Source organism: Prionailurus bengalensis, chromosome A2 (genome assembly GCF_016509475.1).
Source record: "Prionailurus bengalensis isolate Pbe53 chromosome A2, Fcat_Pben_1.1_paternal_pri, whole genome shotgun sequence".
NCBI classification, from domain to species: Eukaryota; Metazoa; Chordata; class Mammalia; order Carnivora; family Felidae; genus Prionailurus; species Prionailurus bengalensis.
Window position 1 is genome coordinate 149,978,521 of NC_057348.1, and position 19,489 is coordinate 149,998,009.

General features: G+C 40.8%; 1 protein-coding gene across 25 annotated transcripts in view; it reads left to right on the forward strand.

The window, feature by feature from the left end:
• CALD1 (caldesmon 1) overlaps window positions 1-19,489 on the forward strand; it is a 187,355-nt gene that overhangs the window by 60,244 nt on the left and 107,622 nt on the right. For all 25 annotated transcript variants that reach the window (XM_043589602.1, XM_043589570.1, XM_043589574.1 and 22 more), the window contains one exon: window positions 3,983-4,076. The gene's annotated coding sequence lies outside the window, so the exon portion shown is untranslated. The remainder of the gene's footprint in view (window positions 1-3,982; window positions 4,077-19,489) is intronic.

Consider the following 19,489-nt stretch of genomic DNA (forward strand, 5'->3'; position numbering starts at 1 on the left):
TCCTTAATATGTAGTATTTATGAGGCGCCTGGGTGACTCGGTCGGTTAAGCGTCCAACTCTTGATTTCGGTTCAGGTCGTGATCTCACGGATCATGAGTTCAATCCCCACATCGGGCTCTGCCCTGACAGTGCAGAAAATCCCTGCTTGGGATTTTCTCTCTCTCTCTCTCTCTCTCTTTCTCTCTCTGTCTCTCTCTCTCTGCCCCTCCCCTGCTTGCACACATGTGTTCTCTCTCTCTCTCAAAATAAACTTTAAAACAAAAAGAGAAAAAAAACCATAGTATTTATATGTCCATAATGAAAGCAGAGCATAATATAAAAGTCATGGGAGATTTTTAAATATAAATATTAATATTAATGTTAATGTTAAAATCAAGGGGTACTAATTCAACCACATTTTAAAGGTAAAATTTTAAATTAATTAAAACCTGGTTCTTAATGGCTATACAAAGTTATTCATTTTTTATAAAAGATCCCTAATTTAACCTTTGCAATAACTACTGTTATGATAAATTAACATTTTAGACCTTTCCTTTTGGTATCCTTTTGGAAAATGGCATCTTTCTGTGAATACTTGTGGTAGGAATTTTAAGGTAGAATTGTAATCACTTTTTGCAAATATGTACTGGCGATGCTTTTTCATTTGTGTAACCTAGGAAGGTGCTAGTTTCTGTTTCTCATGCTACTGAATGGCTTTAGCTAGTTTTTGAAGTTTTTAAGAAAATCACTACTCTTGGAGGACTACAAGTCTGATTGAGAGGAGATAAATTTCTCCTTTCTTTTTGTTACACCTTGATTCTCCCATAGCACATACGTTCATATAAAACCCTAATGTCCCCACATGCCTGAGCAGACGGTTCAATCAAAAGAGCAGTAAATAGGACCTGATCGTTCACCACTGACTAGAAAAGGGGTTGTGGAAGGAAGACAGGCTCACTTGCTTAACACAACCCTGTTCTCTCTTCCTTCCCCTCTTCCTTCATCTCAGGTCTTTTCCTTCTTTACCATCCAGTCTAGAATCAGATTTGCCTGCAGAGAATTTTGGCAACTGCCTCTGAGCCAGGCCAGCCAGCATACATGTGTTAGGCACTGAATTAAAAGCTTAAAGGGATCCAGTGAGTACTCGTTCACCCAGGAATCTATTTGAAGTTGCAAAGTAACTGAAGGTAGAAAAAGATCTTAAAATAGAGAGTAAGAGCTTCATCAGTTTTGCAGCCCTTGGATTCTAAATTGGAAAATAGGAAGCAAAGTATATCTGAAGACAAACTCTACTTTCATTCACTTCGCCATTCTCTTTATGGTTCCTCTTGAAAGCCTTTCTTTTCTCTTTGTCTCATTAACAAGATAGTTCATGAACATAGACCCAGATACTATAAACCAAAAAAAAAAAAAAAAAAAATCCCACTGATAGCATTTTCTTTCTCTATTTTTCCTATATTCATTCCTAAATTCAAAAATAAAAAGAGAAGAAAGGAAAACAAACCACAAGAGACTCTTAATGATAGAGAGCAAACTGAGGGTTGATGGAGGAATGTGGGTAGGGGATAGGCTAGAAGGGCGATGGGTACTAAGGAGGGCACTTGTGATGAGCACTGGGTGTAGTATGTAAGTGATGAATCACCGGATTCTTCTTCTGAAACGAATATTGTGCTGTATATTAACTAACTAAAATTTAAATTAAAAATTAATTAATTAAACAAATAGAAATACTGACAGAATTGAAAGGGCAGAAAGGAAAACTGGGCAAGTAAATACTGACCCTGCAAGAGGGTTTGGGGAAGATACTGTGAATTATTTTCTCTACCAATTTAAATATCTCTCAGTATGTTCAGTTATAATCCTGGCAAGTAACTCTTGCCTTTTTCTAGTCTCTGATGTCTTTGTTGAAGCCTGAGGGTCAAGGATGGGAGGCCTCTGTGGGGAGGGTACTATAATCTACGTCACATTCCAAGTGTAGGCTTTTTTAAGGTGCAGATTCCTGGACACCTCTCTGGAGTGTCCCATATATATTTTAAAAGCCTCCATGCCTGAAAATTTTGACGTGCAATCAGTCTGAGAAACCTCTTCTAGGGATTCACTACACGATAAGTACCATAAGGCCAAGTACCACAGCTGTTTGTTTTTTTTCATATCCTCGATATGTTCCTGGCACATAGAGGTTCTCCAGCCATGTTTGTGTATAAATTTACTTATAGGAGCACTCTTTGTAATTGATTCTCATCTAAATTCCATCCTCAAGGACTCTGCTAATTATTTAGCAACTGGTTCTCATTCTGGGGGGAAGAAAAATGGAGACTGCCTTAAAAGGTAATGAAAGTTAATATGCACAAAATTTGGCCTATAGTTTCAGGAAACTCACCCGTGGATTCCATTCATTCATTCAACAGTCATTTCTTGATATTCTACTGCATGCTGGGAGGGGACCAGGAGCTGTGAGGAACCAGATTATGAAGCAGGCTTAGGCAATCTTTCCAGCTAGGAAATGCCTCACCATTTTATCATCCCCTTCTCTTCAGATTTATAGAAAAGACCTCCAAACTTGGACCCACAATAGAAGAAAAGGAATTTAAATGGGATTGGGAGCTGTTGTCATTTTCTGGCTTTGTAACCCAGAAATGTAATTATATATTTTAGTCCCAACTGGATTTTAGCCTCTAACTGGATTTTAGTCTCCTTAAGATGAGGGCCCACATCCCAGAATGCTGAGCAAGGTACTTTAAATGTATGGCAATACAAAGTAGATGTTTGCACTCAGGACCCGAGACCCCTAGGAAGAGGTGGTAGAGGTTGAGGGAGAGGAGCTAGAGATGGCCTGAGTGGCTGCTCAAGGTTAAGGAAATGGGTGATGGGCAGGAAGGATGGCACTTGTTGGGGTGAGCCCTGGGTGTTATATGTAAGTGATAAATCACTAGCTCCTACTCCTGGAACCAATACTACATTATATGTTAACTAACTTGAATTAAAAAAAAGAAGGAGAAGGAGAGGAGGAAGAGGAAGAGGAAGAAAAAGGAAAGAAGAAGGGGAGGGGGGGAAGGGATGGCTCCTGGGTTTGCTGATGAATTTGTGAGCCCTCAAGGTTCCCTGACTCCTAGTTTGCAAAACAGCCTTCCTCAGATAGACACAAACTTTAAGTAACACACTAAGCAGGTTTTTGTTTTGTTTTTTACTTGTGAAAGCTGAAATGAGAATCTAGGAATCCAAGCCTAGTTTCTAGCAGTGAGATTCCAAGCCCGTCCCTTAACCTCTGTGAGCTTCTGTTTTCTTCCAATGCCAAGTGGCAGAGGGTGGGGTTGGAGGAAGGCAAAGCTATATTCTTAAGGTCCACTTGAGACCCATTACTCTGCTCCATTAAAGGCAAACATTAAAAGCCCAAAGTTGCATTTCATACTCATTAGAAGCCCTTGTTGCATCATGTTGGGGGCAGGCTTAGGGGTGTGACGGTGATTTACTGTCACAGTTGCCATTTCTGTGGTCTTTCTAATGTTTACTATTTACTAATGTGTTTCAAGTGCGGGTTAACTCTAGATTATCTACTAGTACATATCTATAATTATCTGTAATCCTCCAGACCTTCTTCTTCTACTGATTAGTCAAGTTCCTGACCATCACCGGCAGAAGACTGTGGAGAAAGGTTCTTGAGAGTCTGAAGCTTAGAAGGATTGAGGGTCAGGTTTGGAGAAGGGGTGTGCTTGACTGTGTTCTAAAGCCTTTGTCTCTGATTATTGGCATTTGTAGAATTCCCTGTTTTGTATTTACTATACCACCTTCTCTACCCCATTATCTAGAATAAGTTAGGGGTTGACTCTGGAATAATTGTATTCATATTCTTTAACATACAAGTGCACAGTACCCATTTCTGTCTATGCTTTATTTCCCCTTTAAGGTCCTAACTCATAATAGTACCTGAGGAAGAAATGATATTTTAAATATGTGGTCTACATTAACTAAAATTCATTCTACTTCATCCTACTTTTATACCAGGTGTCATTAAAACGTTTGGAGATCCTTCAACCAAATTCTGCGGGGATTGGTGATCAACTGGAAGGCTCAGAAGTAGACATCTGATCGTTTACCTGTGAGTAGCATTTATGAGATTGACGGGGATGGGGAGGCTCTGCTCCTAGCCTCTCCGCCTGATTTTCTAAATTCTGGCACCTAAAGATGCATTGTGAGAAGCCAGTCTTTCTGCTGTTGTCCTCATGGTTTATATACCAATTCATCTGTCAGATTTGGAAAGAATTGTTTTTCTGCTTTATAATTTGATTTTTTTGCGGGACACCTGGGTGACTCAGTTGGTTGGGTGGCTGACTTCAGCTCAGGCCATGGTCTCACGGCTCGAAGGCTTGTGAGATTGAGCCCCACATTGGGCTCTATGCTGACAGCTCAGAGCCTGGAGTCTGCTTCCGATTCTGTGTCTTCCTCTCTCTCTGCCCCACCCCGCTTGTGCTTGCTCTCTCTCTCTCTCTCTCTCTCTCTCAAAAATAAATAAATGTTAAAAAATTATAATTTGATTTTTTGCTTTATTTTTTTCCTGCATATGTATCTAAAGCAAAACAGTCCCAGATCAGTAATGAAGTCCTCACTTCCTGCAAAGAATGCTGTTGACTTGAGGGGACAGAGAGGTCATGAGTCAGTCTTCCCCAGTGAATAAGCTCACCTTTGCACAGACACTGGTGATTTCAGGGGCAGTAAGTGCCAGTCACTTCCCATGAACCCTCCTCAGCTGGGAGGAGAAGTTCCACAGGCAGAAGGGTTACTGGGGGGCAGAAAGAGGGGATTGCAGAAGGTAGAGGCTGGAGAAAGTAAGGGAAACTTCACTTGTTCACAGTTTTGCCCAGGGTGGCACCAGTAGGAGGGAAAGTTTTTTGGGAATTCAGTGTGGTTCTCAGGCAATTGTTTTCCGATTCTATCTGTTGCAGCCTGTATTAGTTTGCTCGGGTTGCCATAACAAGCTATCACAGACCAGGTGGCCTAAACAACAGAAATTTCCTCACAGTTCTGGTGAGATGTCCGCAGGTTTGGTTTCTTCTGAAGCCTCTCTACTTGGCTTGCAGATAGCAGTCTTCTCCCCGTGTCTTCACATGCCCGCCTGCAGTGTGCACACGTGTTTGGTGTCTCTCTCCATGTGTCCAACATCTCCTTTTCTGACAGGGACACCAGTCCTACCAGATTAGGGCCCACCTAATCACCTCACCTGAAGTTAATCACCTCTTTAAAAACTTGATCTTCAAACATGGTTACGTTCTGAAGGACTGGGGGTTAGGACTTGAACATATAAATTTGGGGAAACACAATTCAATCCATACCAGCCCATCATCATGTGTTTCTAACATGCTGATTTTTAGTTTATTGCAGATGCACTTCCCTCAGATTCCTCTCTCCTGAACTTCCTCTGCATTGACATCACTTTCAGAGCACTGGTTATTCTGTGATGTGTTATAGCCCTTTATTATGTGGCTCTCATTGTCCAATGACATTGTGTAATTTTTGAAATTGAAGAGTGTGGCTTTTACATCTCTCACAGCAGTAGGAGAAGTTGTGTATATAATAGACATTTAATAATATTGAAAGAATGAATGAATGAGTGAGTGAATAGATGATTAGATGTAACTTCTGAACCTATAATTTATTTGCTTTAAGACTATCTCCCAGTGATGATTATTAGTGCCCTTTACCACATTTGCTGCCCTTTACCACAACAGGTAGAAATAAGTCAAGACAGGAAAGGGGCTGAAAGAAAAATATGATTAGCTGACATCAGGAGAATTACCTCTCTCCTCAAAAAGGTAGGAGACAATAAATAGCATGAGCCTGCCCCAGATCCATCACTCTTCCATGAGAACGTTGTTCCAGGAGACAAGAGGGAAGGCCAATGAGCTTCGATGGGGATATACTGAGTGTGAGGACTTAAGGGACATCAAGGGTATAGTCCACCTGAAGCTCAGGTGAGAGCTGGAGACAGATGTTTTCAGTCATAATCTTTACTTAGGAATTAGAACCATGGCAGTGGATGAGGTCATCCAGAGAGATTGTGTGGAGAGAGAGGAGCAGTGTTTCCAAAATGCCACCAGAAATTGGTGTGTAGAAGGCTTTCCTGGTAAATAACAGAGGAATCCTCCCATGATAAAGAAATCTACATGCTACTCTTAATGAGGGTTTGTAAGAACAGGTATATTGGGGCGCCTGGGTGGCTTGGTTGGTTAAGCGTCCGACTTCGGCTCAGGTCATGATCTCACGGTCCGTGAGCTTGAGCCCCGCGTCGGGCTCTGTGCTGACAGCTCAGAGCCTGGAACCTGTTTCAGATTCTGTGTCTCCCTCTCTCTCTGCCCCTCCCCTGTTCATTCTCTGTCTCTCTCTGTCTCAAAAATAAATGAATGTTAAAAAAATTAAAAAAAAAAAAGAACAGGTATATTAACTCATGTGTATGTCTTTCTTTTTCTCTCTCATTTATTTGGCCCTATTTTATTTCTTATTCTGTCCTTTCCTTTGGGGATATGCCCCCAAACCATTCCCGTGGGGCTTGTCCCATCTAATAAACTGCACCCATGAGCATAGGTTTGACTCCCTAAGTTTCTGCCAAGGGGGCCTCATACATCAACACCTTCCTTTGGAGCCATTTTCTTCATCAGCCAATCAGAGCTGATCAGACTGGACAGTAGGGGAGCCTGTCTCCAAAGAGACAGAAGGTAGATCTTTCTCAGAGACTGGTGCCATTGAACATTATCTTGTCTAGACAGTCAGTAAAGGGCTCAGTAGAGGGGAATGTACATCTTTTGCACTGAACTCCTTCTTTAGTATGTTGATCCCTACTGGTTTCCTCACTCTACCTATGCCCTCCAGGAGGCTTTGGCAATATTTTAGGGTTTCGCAGCCAGGCCAGAATGGAAGCTGGTAGAGTATGGAGGGGCCATGGGTCATGACAGCCATAGCAATCTTCTCTCTGGGTCCCACCAGAAATGTCATTTCTAATGAGGCCATGTTTATCCCAGCAGTAGTTTCCTTAGTTTTTCCTGATTTCTGTGACAAATAAAAGAAGGAAAAATATTTATCCATTTATTTTATTTTCTGAAGTATTACTTTTCTTCCTTTAGATTCTCTTTTTGCAATTTTTTTTTTCCTTTTTCTCTCCTTCTCTCTTAGTTCTCTTTCTTTAGCAGAACCTTGATGTTTCCTTGGATTGTCTGGTAACAGTGGAAGAGACCATCTGAGTTCTGGAAACTTCCTCCTTCTTCTCTACAAACCCCACCCATTTTCTCTAGTTAACTGTGAGATGCCAGCTTTCTTCATCTACCCACTTCCACACTTCTGTCTTGGTGTTCTTTGAGTAGCGGAAAATATGCCAATTTTTATGCAGCTGCCTGAAGTATCAGTGACACCTGACAGTGATTTTTTAAATAATATAATTTATTGTCAAATTGGTTTGCATACAGCACCCAGTGCTTACCCCAACAAGTGCCCTCCTCAATGCCCATCACCCACTTTCCCCTCCCCCCAACCCCTATCAACCCTCAGTTTGTTCTCAGTATCCAAGAGTCTCTTATGGTTTGCCCCAGTGATTTTTACTCAAATTGCTATTTACCTAAGATGAGAAAGGAGAAATTTTGTAGTCAAGAGAAAATGGCTCTACAATCCATGAATGGCCTAGATGGGGTGTTCCAAATGAATGGTGGCCAGTGGCCAGCATAGGTGCCTCTCAACTGTGTTTCATTAATTTCAGTCAGCTACAAGGTTTGGAGAGAAAGATGATTTTCCTATGAGCATGTAAAAGAAGTGCTTTGAGTTGTAAGTCTTTGCCCTTGTTTAAGAAAAGCATAAATGGGAGATTTTATAACCACAGTGGGCCAATATTTTTGGAGTCCGTTGAAGCTCCAGATGGAGTGGAAAGAGAAGTTTTTTTCTTCCTCTTTTCTTGAGTTTTACAGAACAAGTCTCCCTGGACACCTTTAATAAAGTGCTCAGTCTCTTTTTTAGTTCAAGTGTGCCCAAACTTGCTATCACAGGATCTGAAGGAGTCTTTCTTACACTAAGAATCCTCTCTCTAGATTTCTGGTAGGGGTTGTAGAACCAGCCTCATATGTGAAAATGTCTTGAATCCACTCCTTCCTCAAGAGTCTCACCTTCAAGAGCCCACACTCAAGTCCTTGTCATATGGTATAGGATGAAAATATGCAGTGAGCCCAAGTTTGGTTAGGGATTGAGGGAACAGGAGGAACACAGATTCCCATAGTCTCATCAACGTTCTGGAAACCTTCATGTTAGGAAGGGCAAGAGGACATTCCAGCATCACCACATGCGGATTTTGTAACTTTGGCCAAATGATGGAGTTTTCCTGGTCAGAGAATTGCACCTGGCTTTAAGAGGTGCCTCTGTGGAAGCACATATTCCTGCCTAGCACAGCTGTTGACAGAGGAGCTTGGGCCAGGGTGGACAAGCCAAGATGAGGGCCACAGAGGGCAAGGGAGAAAAATAGACAGTGGTGCCAGGAGTACTTTCTAGAAGAAAGGTTCTTCTAGAACTCCTCTCCAGACTATTGTCTAATAGTCATGAATAAAGAGATAAAGAATGATTGTGCTATTTAATAGTTTTCAATGGAAATAAGCAAAAGTCCTGAGGCTTACCTGAGGCTCCAAGAATGATTGGATTTCTACAGTCCAAGGACACAGATTCAGCTGCTTCTGAACTCTACTTTGGGATGTTTAACAACACGAAGTAGTGAACGTCTTGCACTCTGTGCAGCCATACTCCAATAGGATTTAAGTAGAACAAGCACGCGGTCTGAGGGGGGGAAATCTGAAACAAGTTTCCTTCCTACCATTCTCTGTATCCCAGGTCCAATTTAATCGCCAAATTAAATCTAGATTTTTTTTAAATCGACTTTCACTAAGGAAAGGGCAGAGCTGCATTCCCTGAAACAGATATTTTAGGCCAAAATTATTACTTGGGCCTTTTTTCCTCCTCCTTTCTGCTAATTCAAAACAAAATGTCTGTCATTCACTCTAACACCAGCTTTTAAGAGCTGGAGACAAATGGAGTCTGAATATTCACGCCAATGTGGTACAAATGAGCTGTGATTTCAGGATGCTGGCTGTTTCTCTGACAGGAGAAAAGAGCGGTTGACTAGTTTAATATCTTTGGCTGAAAACACTTTGTTTTAAAGGGATGGAGAAGGCCAACATTAATATTGAGTCCTGTTATTTAATGACCGAATAGGATATATCATGGAATGAGGCATCCTGTGTCTGGGGAAAGTGTGTTTATCATACCCAGAGGGAGTGATTACAAATGTAGGGTGGGACTGAAGGAAGGAGTTCTTCTAAAAGCATTTTCTCCAAGTTCTTAAGCATTCCTCCCATAAGTAGATATGCCTATAATTGTGAATCTGATTCCCTCTAGACTTAGACAATTTATAAACATAAAGACATTTGTTATAATGAGACCATCTAATTACCTCCCTCAGAATGCTGGCTAATGGTTTAGAAATAAAAGATGCAGTTGCAAGTTGAGGTTTAAGGTTGGGGGGGGAGGGAGCTTGTGATGACCATTAGCACCATCTGTCCTTTTTCTCGTTCCTCGAACATACATCTTCAGTCACTCATGAATTTACTGTTTCTATAGTATAGTGAATTGAACACTCTCCATCTCAGGTGCTAGAATAGGGCTACATTAGCAATTCTAGCATTCCTTCATTCTCTCCTATAAATTGGACTATTTTTTTATATTCAATGCAATAGACAATTTGGTGAGTCCAATAATATGTTCATTGACGTACATTAGGATTTCCAGTACTTTTATTTGTTTTTCGTTGGCCTCATCTTGGCAAAGAGTCATAACATTTTAAATTTCTCTGCCCTCTCATCCACCCATCATACTTAATTATGCAGTTTAGCAACATGCTGGCTATATCTGTAATTCTACTTTTTTGCAAACTGCTTCGAAGAATAATTGTATAACTGCTCCTGGTATTCTTTGTTTCTTCAATTCTGGTTTTCAGGAAGCATTTTTTTAAAGGGGGACATAATTGTAGTTTCAAAGCAATTGAAAATTAAGAATAAACTTAAGGTGCTGTGACATTTTGATGGAATGCTCAGAAGAACCCGAGGTGAGAAACCCAAAGTGGATTTGCCATGAAACCAGTGGAGCTGAAGTGGCAGGGCCCCTCCCAGGGATCATGTCTCTGCCACGACCCCTGCTGAACTTTTTACATTTAATATTCTCTTCCTTTTTTAAAATGTTTATTTCTTTTTTTTCTTTTTTTTTCTTTTTTTGAGAGCGAGAGAGAGGCAGAGAGAGAGAAGCAGAGAGAGAGGGAGACAGAGAATCCCAAGCAGGCTCCATGCTGTCAGTGCAGAGCCCGACACAGGGCTTGAACCTATGAACCACGAGATCGTGACCTGAACTGAAATCCAGTGTCAGATGCTTAACCAACTGAGCCACCCAGGCGCCCCAGTACTAAAGAAGGCCTCCCAAATAATCTTCAGATCCCACAAACTTGGCTCTGCCCTGAGACCGATGCAAACTGATAAAGTTAGATGACTGACCTTCATGTCTAATTAAATTTTAAAAAGCAAAGAAATAGTCAAAGTGTGAAGTACTATGTTTTAGTTTTTAAGACTTTAGAATGAATTCAACTTATTTCCTGAAGCAAACCCCACTTAAATGAAGTAATAAATCAGTTTGCCAAAACACAAATGAACATAAACAAGAGATTCATTTTTACTTCATTAATAAACATCAAATGTGAGCCTGCCTAACGTGGAGCAGGCCAAATCCTCTGGACAGGAAACCTCTCCTACTGAGGGGCATTTGTACAGTCAATCACGTGATCATTTCATCTTCAAGGTTGTTGCCACGGTCTACCTTGTATTATCCATTTACAGGTCTTTTGAGATGGAGCATTGTTCTGTGATTAGAAGCACAGACTCTGGGGCCAGGCTAGCTCTACCATTTACTAGCTCTGTGACCTTGGACACATGACTCAGCTTCTCTGGGACTATCTTTTTATCTATAAAATGGAGACAATATGGATTGTTAGAAAGATTTAAGTTGATATTTATAAAGTTCTGAGAACTGTGCTTGGTACATAGTACATGCTATATAACCACGGGCTAAGTAAATAAACTTCTCCATGTGGACTGTAATTTTGTATGGGTTCATTTGTGGGTTCACTCTTGACCCTAATGAATGACTCTATAAATCAGGGGTCACAAAGTGCCAAACTGAAACCCATATAGACCTGCAAATGTGCTTCCCTTGCCCAGCATGGATTTTGTTTTTAACTTGATTTTGAATGCTCTTAATGTATGCATTCTCCGTTTTCCTATGGGCCACCACTCCCCAAATATTCACCTCTTTGGTTCTTCAAAGCATTTGAGTTTGTCATCCCTGGTATAAATGAGTGAACACATCATAGGTGAAGACTCCTACTGTTAGTGGCAGTTTTATGGCTTATGGGGCCAATGAGCCACTTCTGCTCCCTGGGGCCCTACCTGCAAACAGGGTTCTGATTAACCTACCTATCCCTATTGCTATATTAGAAGTCACAGAAGGAAAATAAGATATATAAGTTGAGTAAGCCCCTGCGTGAAACATAGATATGTACTACCTAATGTCAGAAGATCACTTTCATTATGGACTGTGTTGACCAAGGCTACAGCAGTCATGACAAACTAGGGTATGCTGGGGTCAGGACTCAGAATCTCCATGACTTAAACAAGGGTTTGATACTTATGCTTGCTGTCTAACCCTGGATAGGCAGAGGTTTCCAGTCCACCATTTTGTCATCCTTACTTGGGGCCCCCAGCTGGCAAGCTACTCTCTAGAAACATTGTTGGTTACTATTGTAGAGAGAAAAAGAGGTCCCTAAAGGGTCTCACATCAAAAATTAAATGGACTACCTTAGAAGTGACATGACACTTGTGCTCACAACTCAATGGCCAAAACTAGTCACTTAGCCTCATCTGACCACAAGGAAGCCAGAAAGTACAGTTCTATAAAACAGGAACATCAGGCAAACATCACTTACGGCCGTAGCCTGTGGCATTATTTGGAGCTTGGATTTTCAGGCCAGAAGTCTTTCAATAAACTTAATTCAGCAAATACTCCCTTGCATCTACAAAGGCATAGCAAGCTACCCAGAACTGTGAGCAGATTTCAAAGGAGATGTAGACCCAACATTGAGCAGCTTTAGACTTGCTCAAGAGAAAGAGAGTTATAAGAAATCTGAACAACAAAGCCATATAGGATTGATCACCAAAAAGAACAGTACCAACAATATTGCAAAAGTTGAATGCGAAGATGTTTCTGGAATAAAGATAGGACTGAGCTAGACTCTAGAAAAATACATGGATTTGTAGAAGTGGAAGGCACTACAGGTAATGAGAGAGAGGAGGCAGAGACAAAGGCCCAGAGGCAGAAACAAGGACTACATTTTTGCAGAACTGAGGCCTGTGGCCCAGCTGTGAGTTGTGTTTACTTGTCAGCAATCATTTGATGGATTCAGTGAAGCCACTTCATGCAGGGCCCCTGAAAGGTACAGAGACTCAGGATGGTGTCGTGTGGGAGGAAGATCATTGTTCCTCACTAACCCCCTCCAAAACCAAGGCATTTACGCCTCCCCGTCATTAGCGCTCAGCTGCTTATTCCCCAAACCAGTAGTCCTACAGGCCCAACAGCTTCCCAGACCCACAGGCCATCACTGATTGGAGACAGTAGTACACCTTGGGTTGCTCCTGTTTCCAATTGAAGGCATCTTTGATTGCTTCTCCTAACAAAGAATATTCCAAGTTCAAGTGAAATAGCCTCTCATTGCTGGGGTCAGTTCAGCCTGTCTGCTGTGTAACATCTGTTTTTGAAATTCGGCTGAGACCCTGACTTAAATCCATTTAACTTAAAAAGCAGCAATAGAACATCCTGTTTTCATGAATGTCCAGGGGCTGTATGTCAACAAATAAAAGGTCTGTTTGGGGGTATTCAAAGGGGAAAAGCTGGTTGTGAGATGTTCTGCCACTGGGGTAAATTTATTATGGACTGTTCGTTTCTTGGAATCATGAACCAAAGTTTGAAAAAACAAAGTGGACCAGCTTCATTTCAGTCAACAAATTTTGGCTTAATAGTGGGTGGGAAACATGCTTTTCTTGTCAGAAGTTCACTGAGCTGGATGGTTTCCAGAAAGATGCCCTCATTCATGCCTCCTACTTTAGCCATGTGAAGTTAATATCTTAAGTGGATTCTGTTTGTCTGTATAAATTGTGGTAGACAGCAGCTGATATGTCCTTAGTTTTCTATTACGTACACAGGACCTGAGGTGTGAAAGAAGGGGTAAGAATAATTCACCATCCCTCAAACCTGACTACCTACTTTACTCCTCACCCACTTCTTTAAGAGAGACAAGTAGAGAAAAGTTTGATTTATCAGCAACTGGAAGAGTGAGTGTCTGGAACAAAACAGATGTCTATATATATATATATATATATGTATTTGTTTAATGAATATAAACTCTGATCTTATAAACTCATGTTCTCTTTATGAATGCATGTCTCTATGTGTATTAATATCATTCCTGTTTGAAAAAGCTGTTACTGCCTATATCCTATTCTAGCCCAAAGAAAAGCATTAGGTCACTTCTGTAGTTCTCTCTTGGAACAGTGTTTTTCCTTTCTAACCCTTATCCCAATTTGTATTTTCTTTATTTATTGCCTGTCTCCACTCTCAGATTATAAGCCCAGAGAGGGCAGAATAGTTGCATTGACAGCTTACATGCCATACCAAGCAAAGTGGTTAGTATGTGAATATTACTTCACAATATTTGTTGAACGTTTTTACTGAAGTTTTCATTGTAATGATGATTGTAGAGCCTTAACCCCTCTTGATTATGTGTGAATTTATTCACAGTGAAGAAGACAACAGGGCTTATAATGCAATTGAATATTCAGAGACCTTTTTGTATGATGCTACACTCACACTCATTTGACCCTACACTCTATTGAGGGTCATGGTGGAGTGGGTTAGTCTAACCATCTCTATTTTCTCAACTTAAACTTGTCAAGCCACATCTGCCATTATAGCTGGCCAAGATTAATGTCATAGCACATGGCAATAGTTTAAGGTTTTTTTTTTATCTTAAACAGTTAACTCATTCCTGGTGGTATTGAATCCATGACTTTAGTTTTATTAGCAATAAATTGTGGCCCACCAAGCTACCTGGCAAAGGCAGCACAAGGATCAGTGGTCAGAAAGATATTTTCAGTGCCCAGTGGGCATAGGATTTAATGTGCACATTCATTTGTCTAGTGGTCACTGTAGACCTTTCTTATGGTCAAGCAAAATGAACACTTCAGCTTGAGTGGGAACAAAGTAGATTCACTTGCTCCGTTTTGCTTTGGCTGCCTGTGTAGACAGGGGTTGAAATGGGAATGATTTGTGTGCTCCAACGGATCTCAAGAGAAAAGCTCATTCGTTTACAGGAGGTGCAATTCCGCAACAGTTTCTTGCTTTGTATACTTGAAAACAATCCCAAAGAAACAAAGTTGGATGCAGAAAAAATAGTGGGAGAAAAGAAAAATAATACTCTGAATTCTGAACAATTCTACTTTAATAGGTTGATCTGCCTGCCAGCTGGCCACAGTGTTGACTACTTGTAATATATACTTTTGGTAGGCTGCATGCAGTTCTTGGAACTGTTTATATTAGACGGCAGAAACTTAATTATTCTAAAATTGGCAGGACTTGCTTTGGTTACTTAATACAAAATTGCTTAGTCATCTTTATACAGAGTGTGGACAGCACTGTTTGAGTGTGAAAAACCGGGAAATGCAAGTATGCTCCAAAGAGACTAGATCAGGTAGAAAAACAAGAAGGTATCTTTTTTTCTTTAAGATGCTTAGCAGGTGGCCGCCACATGTTTTCATTTGACAAGCTAGGTGCCTGTTGAGTTGAAGTCCTTGATTACAAGCATTTTTCTGTTTTCCTTGTGGATTTTGTCCAAGGTAAAAAGCTGCTGCTGCTGCTTTTGCTTCTTAGATGGTGTTCTGCTCCTACATTCTGCAAAATACAGGTTTTTGAGCAAGAGCGTGAGGAACTGTAGGATCAGCTGTCAGAGCAGCTTTCTTCTTCTCAGAAACAAACAAGGATGTCCTTTCAAGCTGGTTGTCACAAAGATCCTCCCTATGACTCTTTTGGTTTGAAAACCTGTCTTCCCATACCTGAACTACTGCCTTCCCAATGCAGCATAGATTTATAGAGCTCCAGCTAGCAAGTAGGCTGGCAAAATGAGTTTCTTCGCGTGCTTTAGAGTTTGAGGTGGCGCCGGAGGTCTCCAGGTTTTCTCAGGAATGCCCGTGGCAACCGCACGCTCTTCCTGTGACCTGGGCTGAGGCTCCTGAGAGATGGTGAGAAAAGATAAAAGTCCGATAGCCAATGGGTAATGACACCAGGCTTGGGAGGGGTGGGTTCTCAAGCAAGCATCCAGTACAGTGCCTTATGTTTCTAATTACAGAGCATGGTTAGAGAGCAAAACCAGGCAACACTTTTTTTTAGACTGATGGAAGCATTTAAATCAGCTCTGAATGTCAGTATTTTCTAATTATGATGGAGGAGTGGCACGGAACCTCCAAAGGCCTTGGCAATTTGGAGTGTTTCAGCCCAACCCTGATTCTCTTCTTTTCTTATTCATCATATGTCTTCTTTGTCCCTCCTTCTCTTTGAACATCCCAGAACTATTCCCTCAGTTACAAATGCCTAATACCCATCTTCTAAGACAAGGTTCTTTTCCACTAGAGGAAAACAACACACAATATAGCTACACACAATACACACAACACACAATATAGCTACAAATCACAATATAAAACAGAGCTCCATAGTGAACCACTACCACCCTCAAGGTAGTACTAAAAGCTCAGCTGGAGACATGGCCTTTTGATAATGTCTTAGCCAAGTTCCTCTGTTTACCAACTAAGTCTAATGAAAGAAATGCCCTAGAAGCCATTCCAATTCAACAAGTAGTCAGCCTTGCGAACTATAAAAAAAAAAAATAGTTAAGAGACTATTTGAGGGACCCCTCAAATACTACTTTGGAGGATCACAAAAATGAGTAATAACCTCAAGGAGGTTACAGTCTTCAGGAAGGACAGATACGTACTTAGCAATTAAAATGCAAGCTACAGACTAAATGCTCCAATAGAAATATAATATGGGTGTCCATACAAACACATTAGTGGTTCAGAGACCCTATAGTCTTATGCTAGTCTTAAGCCTATACTGTGAGTCATTTCTTACTTGAAGAAAAGTCCAGAAATCTCCAAACTAACAACTAGGGTGAAGTGCCATCTAAATGATGAAAGGAAAGAGGAAGCAGTCTAAGCCCTTTTCAATTTATTATTTAACTTCTGTGTAGATTTCTATGTTTAAGTTGTGCATCTATGGTGTCCGAGGGGTATAATGGATAATGTCCCTTGGTTTGGTTTCAAAGCTTTTCATCTTAGATTATAAACTCTTAGAAGATAGCCTCTAACTTGCTACATAATTCTAGAACACAATAAATGCATTTGAGGATCATGATGAATAAAAGTTGAAAAATTCACTAGGGAATAATTAGTCTCCATTAACACTAGCGTGTCCTTCATGCACGAGACTATTACCACTGGCAAAGCACATACCTTTGAATTGTCTCCAGCAGTGTAACTGGATTTATATCCTGCCATCTAAACTCTCTCACCTTGCTAATACCTTGTATCAACAAAGATAGCTGGCTAAGGCTCTGGATCTGGGTTTTGATCACTAAATTGGAAATGTTAGTTGGAAAACCAATCACAAAGAGCAGACTCATGGGTTGCCAATATTTTTATAGCTGAGTAGACCAGAAAGTCCAAAGGGTCATGCATAAGTAAAACTACTGTTGTGTAAAATATGATGATCTCTGTACCATGTTTACCATTGGTGAAGACCCATGACCTCTGATCTTCTGTTCCAAATAAACCACTCATGGTCCTTGTTATGCAATTTGAGGTGTGATCTGTCTTCAGATGGTGTCCCAGCTTCTTTTGCCTGTGCTGAGCATTTAACTTACTCAATAGCAAGTGCTTAGTCACAGTGAGATTGTCTGATCCAAAGGCCTTCTGCAGGAGAACAGAGAGGTTATTCTAAGAGTATTAAAAGAATACATCCAGGCTTCCAAAAGCTGACCTGTGCCACACTCCGCATACCATTCCATCTTCTCTATGAAATTATAAGATCTCTCAAGTCCGAGATCGTGTCTGACACACTGTAAGTGGGGCTCTCCAATAGAACTGTCTGTGGTGGTGAAGATGCTCTCTGCATTGTCTGATGTGGTAGCCACTGGACACATGCAGCCACAGAACACTGGAAACAGGGCTAGTGGAACTGAGAAATGGAATTCCTAATTTTCCTTAATTTTTTTAACAATCACAGAAATTCTTATGTTTATTTTATTTATTTTTTTAAGTTTATTTATTCAAGGTGGGGAGGGGCAGAGAGAGAGGGAGAGAGAATCCCAAGCAGGCTCCAGGCATGAACCTGTGAGATCGTGACCTGAGCCTAAGTTAAGAGCCAGACTCTTTTTTTTTTCTTAATTTTTTTTTTAACATTTATTTATTTTTGAGACAGAGGGAGACAGAGCATGAACGGGGGAGGGTCAGAGAGAGAGAGGGAGACACAGAATCCGAAACAGGCTCCAGGTTCTGAGCTGGCAGCTCAGAGCCGGACGCGGGGCTCGAACTCATGAACCGCGAGATCATGACCTGAGCCGAAGTCAGGCGCTTAACCGACTGAGCCACCCAGGCGCCCCAAGAGCCAGACTCTTAACCAACTGAGCCACCCAGGTGCCCCTGAATTTTATTTAATTTTAGTTAATTTACATTTAAATTGCCTCATGTGACTAGTGGCTACTGTATTGGACAGCATAGCTTTAGAATCTTAAAGACTATCTTTTCCTACAGCCCTAAATAGATGGCCATTTCACCTCTACCGGACTGTTTTCAGTAATAGGGGTTCACGCTTTCTCAGCAGCCCTACCTATTGCTGGAGAGTTCTGTTGGGGCAAGGACCCCACCCTTATACATCAGAATTAGCTTAGGTTATCACATTTATACATTCCTTTCAGCAAAGCTACGCAATTTTTGTTCTCACACAGACACAGTTTGGTGGAGAATTTCCATCTTTGCCATAGCATTCACACCTATGCCTTTTACTTCTCTCTAGGGACCAAGAGCAGAAGTGGCCACATACCTGTTCTGATTTGGTATTAGCCTGTGTCTTTCAGTGTAATTCTCCTTGAGTTTGCCAAGGAAAAGTATTTTAAACCCTAAGTAAGAAAAAAGGGCACAGAAGTAATTGGGTTTCAAATTTTCTCTTCTCCTCACTTTTCTCAGACTTCTCAGAATAGTGTAGAGATTATTCTAAACACCAGTGCTGGTTTTGCACTGATTGGCTGCTATTCAGGAGCTAGTGCCAAAGTTCTATACATCTCAGTCTTCTTTCTTTATATGGAGATGAACCTACTTTTCTTACCTAAGAATCAAACAATGATTGCCACAGGGTTTGAACAATCTCAAGTGCTCCAAATAAAGTGGCAGTGTTTGTGATACCACTTTAAGATGCAACTTAGAATCCCTAAATGTGTTGTCTTCCCAAGCGTTAGAGTCAGTGTATATAAACACCAGCACTTGGTCAGTCTGAAATGCCCAAGCTGCCCATTCCTGCTAAGGTGAAAAGAGGCCACTCTCTTTCACAAAAGACATTGATTTTAGTTATGTGAAGCCTGTCAGGGTTTTGCAAATGGAGAAATACAAATAGAGGGAACGTAATGATAAAAGATGGAGCAGGAACGAAGAGAAAAAACAGGTCATAACCTGTTAGCCTGCTCATAGTACAGCTTCGTGTTCTGGATTCCACTGATCAGAGAAAAGAAACAGCTTGAGAGGGCAGAGCTCCTCAGGCTGATCCCATTCATTCTTATTTCTGTATTGCTGATCTTGACAAATGTGCCTTGGTGATTGCATGTGTTTTTTTTTTTTTTTTCTTAAGTAGCACAGATTTTTGGAACAAGATGGTGAAGGTTGAGCTAAAGTTAAGTCCAAACTGTATGTTACAATCCATGTGTTTATTTGGTTTTTGAGTCCCAAATGAACCATTCTGTTCAGAAAAGAGCAAAGCAGGTTGATAAATTGAACTTTTTTAAAAAGGACAAAAGTTCATTTTCTACAGTCAGAAAGAAAACACTGCCAGATTTACTGTGTAACTACTGCAAATGTGGGTTTATATAACTTTTGAGATTCATATATAGTCTATTACAAAAGTCTTTAATTCACTTTGTAAACACTGATCAGTCAATAAAATACAGAGATGAATCAGCTTGAGTTACATTTTACATACTCAGAATGGTAAAATCTAGAGTAAAAATCCAATGGTTCAAATCAGCTACAATTCCTGAGTGCCTACCATGCCCAATAGGAAGGAGACTTTTTTATACAG